The sequence below is a fragment of the Scylla paramamosain genome, chromosome 16 (assembly GCF_035594125.1).
Source record: "Scylla paramamosain isolate STU-SP2022 chromosome 16, ASM3559412v1, whole genome shotgun sequence".
Taxonomy (NCBI): Eukaryota; Metazoa; Arthropoda; class Malacostraca; order Decapoda; family Portunidae; genus Scylla; species Scylla paramamosain.
The window spans coordinates 1684213-1691485 of record NC_087166.1 but is presented as its reverse complement, the minus strand read 5'-3'; positions in this window follow the sequence as shown (position 1 = coordinate 1691485).

Sequence of the window (7273 nt, the reverse complement as noted above, 5' to 3'; positions counted from 1 at the left end):
ACTGGTCTCATCCGTGGATAACACTTTTTTTTCCTTATACTGTTGTTAGTTTTACTCAATTTCTTTAGTCTAGTGAAACCAAACAGCCTAGCAAGAAACTAAAGCCATGATGTTGCTGCTTGAAATCCCTCATAAAAAAAAAATAAATAATAACAAATAAATGATAATAAGTTGGCAGCAGTGGCAGGCAGCAGCCGCGGAGATACAAGGCGGGAAACCGTGCCGGAAAGTAAGGTGTTTTTTTTAATTAGTTTCTAAGAGCATCGTGACTTACCAGTCCAGCGTGTGGATGCGGGATGCGTGGACTGCCTCACAACAGACAGTGACGGTGCTTAAGGAGCATCGGTAACCAGTGCAGGTGAAGAATTTAGGAGTTCATGCAGTGAGGCCAGATTTTCATCCTCGCCGCTGCTCCCCGCGTCAAGGTAAGTGTAGTGGACATTATGTACTAACACGTTCTCGTCATTATTTTATTGTCTTATATTTTGTATCGAGTTTCAATTGCTCATTTTTCCAGTGAACCCTGTACCTCGTGGGAACGTATCGTCTTGATTTCTCTGTGCCTTCTACTTGCATGCAACGTGGACATTACTTCTCCCTCACCAGCTGACTAGATCTTGATCTTGCTGCTGCTGCTGCTGTAGTAGTAGTTGTTGTTGTTGTTGTTGTTGTTGTTTTGTAATACGTATATCTATTTTTATATCATCGTCTGCCGTCTTATTTTTCGTTCTCTTGTCCCCCTGCACGTATGTTCCTCTTCGCCATTCTCTCTCGCTCTTCCCTCTGTTCCTTCTTCCTTGCCTTGATCCATCACTGCTGGCACCTGTTTGGCATCCTCCCTCACCCTGCCACCACGAACACCCTGCATCAACCAGCGTCTCCACCACTCCATCCCCTGCCTCCCCCACCCCAGCATCCTCCATCCATGCCTCCCTCCACCATTACCCTCCACTCCTTGCCCATTTCTATCCACGCTGTTCTTCATTATTTATCTGCTTCATGTATTTCATATTTTTTTGCTTCTTTTTTTTATTATTTTATTATATTTTCCCTCTCTTGTTGCTACTTCTATCGCATCCTCAATCTCTTGTAACCTTAATCCTTATCTGCCAGTTCATATATTTACCGTACTTGATTCTGTTAATCATAATATGCTAACCTTTCTGTTTTCCCTATCATGATTATGTCGTAAGCTCCATTCTGTCCCTGCTACTTCGTATCATGATTTATCCATTTTTAATTTCCATTCATTTCACTTAACCTTCTTGCTCATCCTGTCCTCTCAAACTCACATCTCATCGTCTGCCTCACCCCTGCAGTTTTCATATATTTTCATTCCATTGTTACCTTGGTCATCTCATTGCCAGCCAACAAGCAGTAGAGGCTAACCCCCATCATAAACGAACATTAGGGAAAAAAAGATTGCGGATGAACTTAATGTACTAATCCGGAGAGATGCAATAGAGAAGCATGTGAGAAAGCGGAGGAATGGATCTGTCGTTTTCAAGAGCTGACTTAGGAGCAATCTCGTGTCACCTGTAGCATCAAGATCAACACCTTCGCCCTGTGTTGATGTAGTTAGGTTGACTGTGCGTTAGTCCTAAAAGGGAGTCAGTAATTACCTTCCTACCGACGTCAACTTTCCGCTGCGTGCCTGTGGTCGTGTTACAAGTGACTAGCTGCTTGCTCTCTTTGTCTTTGCTTCCCGTGAGGCGAATGCATCAGATTTCCTTCACGTTGTTGGCACAGGGTTACCCTCCACTCTACTTACCCATCTTAGCGGCGCCCTGGAGGAAGGCTGATCAGGGGGCGCCACCTCATCGACGGCAGCATGTCCTCCTCTTCCTGTTCCCCCTTCTCCTCCTCCTCCCTCTTCTCCTCCTCCATCAGAAGCGAACATTAAAGGCCCCGCGAAGCTTTACAAAACCACAGTGACAATATTTAGACATCCATATCATGTATCGTGGGGTGTTCCCGGGACGGCCACCCCCGCTACAGGGAACGCCTCACTCTGCCGCCTTTCAGACACAACCTCCTCTCCTCTCTAACAAGTCTGTGGCATCACCTGGGCCAATTAGAAGGTAAACACCGGCAAAAGGACAAGAGCAAGAGTACACAAACGGGGCAAGGATGAGGCCACCATGAGGGAGCCTGGGGATATGCGAGGTAGAGGAAGGAGGAAGGAGAGTGGAGGGCCAGGAAGGGGGAGTCAGGGGGGAAGAGGTCACTGGAGGGTCCTAGAACATCCCCCTGTAGTGTTTGGGCAGCTCTCGAGTGCGTTGACTCTGAGGGTGCGGTGATTATTTAGCCAAGTTTTATATTGTCATCAAACACTCGTGGACAGTCAAGGGTACTCCAAGGCTATCTCTCCACCCGCTCACTGCCGCTGCCTCGAGGACCCTTCAGCGCCCAAGTAAATCGCGCCGGGGTAATAGAGACTAAATGCTACTGATCTGACGTGGAGTGTTGAGTGGGTCACGCGTACCTGAGTTTCGATTGAGGCTCCTTAAGTGTAGTGTACCTCAGACTTGTGCACCTGGTGTGTGTGTGTGTGTGTGTGTGTGTGTACGGAGCATGGGTTAATGGAAGCTGTCGTGACGTAATATTGATCACCCGGTGGTGTTTTAGCCTGAGAGCTGAAGATGAATTGACTCTATACAAGGTGTTAGGTGGAGGTCCGTCCTTAAGGGCTGCTTAGTGGGCCTCTCTGTGTCCAGTGTGGGGAGAGGTAGAGGGACGAGTGACGTGCCTGTGTTGATTATGAAGACGAGCATAAAGACGTGATGAGAAATACGAGTTAATCATTATTGACCCGCTGACTTTAATGAGGTGGATGAATCAGATGACTTAATATGCAGCGGTATACACACCTGTCCTTTGTTGAGTGGCTTTACGTACGTGGCTTTCCATTGTTTGAGACGACAGTTAGTCAAATTAGCAGCTTAGGTGAGATTAAGGATTTAACTTACGTGATATGGTATTTGTAATTATTGATACCACAAAAAAAATAGTAATACAAAGGTGTTTTTCCTTTATATACTACATTGTATGTGAATTTCTTCTTCAATGGAGAAAATAGCCGAGAAAGGATGTTGTATTTCCTTCCTTGTTTTATGTATATATGTTTTATTAATGAGTTTTAAGAATACATTTCGCACAAAGCATCAATTTTGGTGTGTATTGATGGGAGATGTGTGTGTGTGTGTGTGTGTGTGTGTGTGTGTGTGTGTGTGTGTGTGTGTGTGTGTGTGTGTGTGTGTGTGTGTTTTGCCTCTAGCGTGTGTGGTTCTCCGTTAGCGTGTGTGGTTCGCGGTTCTTCTCGAGGCAGAAAGTGAAAGGGGAGCAAACAGCGGCGGGTGTTTGTCGCGAGGACGGGGCGAGGTACACGAGAGGAAGGATGCCCGGGGCTGCTGAGGAAATAGGGGATCAGGACGAGAGATGGATGAGAGAGAGAGAGAGAGAGAGAGAGAGAGAGAGAGAGAGAGAGAGAGAGAGAGAGAGAGAGAGAGAGAGACGAAAACATAAACAGGCAGGTAGGCATGACACGTACAGCCTTCAATCGGCCAGGAGTGTTGTCAGTTGCCAGGAAGTTTCACTGGTGGCGACCTCTGGCAACTACACGCTACAGAGGCATTCACTGGTCATTGTGGTGAGTATTTCAATGGCTATGAGTGTGTGCATTCTATGAATAATATTATAAAATATAACACGCCATCATCAAGCGAATTGCTGTTGTCGTTATTTTTGTTGTTTTTAAGAAGTACGAGTTTCCGTAAAAAAAATAAATAAATAAAATAAAAAGCTTTCTTTGGACTTTAACGAATAATCATAATATTTATATCAATTTTTTTTTATTGTGTTATGAACAACCAAAGTAAAACTGAGTGAAAAGCTGAATTTTGCAGCAGAAACCTTCGACAGAGCCTAGGAAATCCGTCTTTTTCAAGCGTTATCGAAATGCACTTTTAATAAATTTATGTGTTAAGAGTGAGGAAAGTTTATCTGTAATGCCAGTCACAGCAATTGTTCCGTTTCAATAAGATATGTCATAATGAAGGGGTTGCCATAATGGAGGATGCTGAACGAAACTTAAAGGACAGTGTTGCTACACTTCATAAAGGCGAGTGTTCATGAAAGACATAAAATAATACAACTTATAATAAGAATAGAAGTAAAACCCCAAAATTTTATTTAATGTGAATGAAACATAAGAATCATGTATACATTAATCTATTTACATATATACAATTTTACTATCTTCTCGCAATGAAAACTGGCATATAGTTACTTAACATTCAATAAAAGCACTCTAGCAAACACCAAACCAGTTGAGAGAAAAAGAAAAGAAAGAAGGAAGGAAAAAGGAATGGGCCGCCAGCACCTACCAGATACCCTTTATATAAATCCCTAAGAGACTTGGGTGCCGCTGCAGTAAGAATGGCACTGTACAAACACGAGTGCCCTGTTGGGGGGGATGAGTGCCACCAGATCCTCGTTACCGTGGCGTGTGGCACTGTGCGGGGTGTATCTCAGGCCGCCCCTCCGCCCTACCCCGAACTGTCAACACCCCACCCCGTTGCTGAATATGCAAGTTCAGATCCAGCTTGTTCAGGGCGCTGGGGGAGGCAACATGCAGGGAATATATCAGAGGGGAGGAAACAGGAGGAAAGGGGAAGAAAAAATAGAGCTCATGGTAGAAAAAGAAAAAAAAAATGTATATAAATGGGGGAAAAATCGGAGGTGTATGGATATCAGGGAGACAGTGAATGCCTGAGGGGAGGGACGACAAACAGGTGTGTGTGTGTGTGTGTGTGTGTGTGTGTGTGTGTGTGTGTGTGTGTAGGTCAGTAAAACACACACACACACACACACACACACACACACACACACACACACACACACACACACACACACACACACACACACACACAGCACGGGCGAACAATTAAAAGACAAACACACGCACGCACACTCACGCACTCACAAAGCGGCTTACTCTATATTATAGGGAAACTGTGTCACTTAATTTGGTTACGTATGATAATGGCTGTATCTGTTGTTGTTGTTGTTGTTGTTGTTGTTGTTGGCTGGTGGTGGTGGTGGTGGTGGTGATGTATTACTTATTGCTTATTTTCTTTGCTTTAATGTATCTTATTTCAGGAATTATTGAATTTTTTTTGTAGTTTTAGTAGTTATTATTATTATTATTATTATTATTATTATTATTATTATTATTATTATTATTATTATTATCATCATTACTGTTATCATTATCGTCGTTATCACATTCATCATCATCATCATCATCATCATCACCATCACCATCATCATCATCATCATCATCATCATTACCACCACCACCACCACTCACCACCATCCTCACCACCACCATCCTTATTATCATCATTACCAATCTCCTCAGGTGTCAACTTCCTTCATCAGGCAATCTTATTTTCCCATCACAAGTGTCCTGCTCCTAATTCACACCTCATATACTGAAAACTTTCCCCAGTCTTCCTTCGACCCTTCCCTTACCCACCACCACCACCATCACCACCGCCACCACCACCACCCGCCGCGACACCGCAGGGCCTCTGGGTGGTGGTGATGCACAGCCCGTCTGGAGTAATATACGGCTCAGGTCCTGTGTTTGGTGGACAAATACAATGCTGTGATATGCTGTTGATCAATGGGCAGGCCGCCACCACCACCGGCGTATTAAGCCCCCTGCAGCAATACCACCATTTATAAACATTTATTCGCTCTCGCGTTCTCTCAATATTAGCGTGAAGCATCATACGGCGAGGGGAGAGGCAAAAATGGCGGCGGGGGTCATTTGGCGAGTACTTTACCCTCGCTCAGGTGATAAATTCGGGGAGGTGTTGGCCCGCGCCCCACCTGCAGCCCCCTCCCGACCTCACTCCGGCCCCCTCCCGCTCCTCCTCCTCGCTCCGGCCTCCTCCCGCCTCGCTCAGGGGAAAGTGGGGTATGTATGCTTCTCAAATTCTCGGTTTCATGTATTTGTTGTTTAATTTTGGCCACATCGTAACCTATTTTTTTTTCTTTCGTTTTTTTTTTTTTTTCACTTTATGTTCGTTCGATCTCACGTATTTTTAGTGTTGATTTTGGTGTTGTTGCGTATTCCTCTATTTGTTTTATACTGTATTTTTTTTTCAGTGTCACGTGACTGCCTTGCTAACGGAGTGGTGGAAAAAAAATTGCTTCACGAAAAATAAATGTGTAAAAACGACAAGTATTAAGATAGTTATATGAGCACGTGATTTAAGGAATGCCAAATTATTAAAGTGGCTATGAATTGTAATGGAGGCTTTTATGGCTGACCAAACACTTGATAATGACCCTGATTTAGTTAATGTTTGCCATTCAACTGATACAAAATTAACGCTTCTGTCTAAAATTTATTTATAATCTTAGAGAAATCCCAAATAGAAAACTTTATTGTACACGTTATGCATATTTTATTCAAGTTTCAGATTACTCAATTAATAAAAACATAATTACAGCAACTTTGTGTTTTTAAGTCATTTGTTGGCTTCGAATAGGTGTTTTGGTATTAAAGAAAAAATTTTATCAAAGGGCCAAGACGTCAGGTACTGTTTGTTCTTCCTTTGTGTTTCTCTATCTTATAAATACCAAGAAATAAGTAAGAAAGAAGTATTAACCTTTTCACTGCTAGTCTATCCTTTCCATAATCGTCTACAACTCTTAAAAGACTTATTTTCCGCACTGGAGTCTCTTAAAAACGCATTTCTGTAGCTTAGCAAATATTAATCTCATATTATATATTTCTATGTCCACCTAAATGTTAAACAATTTATTACAGTGATCTCAATGTTAACAAAGGACACAACTATAACATTTAAATTGATAAAAAAATTAAAAGATTCTTGAAGCGGAAACTCCCACACTAATTCCGGGTCGCTTCACTGGTGAGTGGGCAATCCAAGACGACCTCCTCCGTGTAGTTAATGACAGGCGGCGATTAGCTGAATTAATTAGATTGTTACGTTAATGAAATGTGACACTGACTCAAGGGTTGGTGCTGAGAGAGGGAGTGGGAAGAAAGTGCACGTACCCTTGATGAGTGTGTGTGTGTGTCTGTGTGTGTGTGTGTCGTGGAGCAGTATAAGAGATGGAAGGGTAGATGAGGAGAATAAAGGGAAGGAGAAATGTTGTTGTTGTTGTTGGTGGTGGTGGTGGTGGTGGTGGCAGCAGTAGCAGGAGGAAGTAGAGAAAGAGAAAGGAAGGAGGA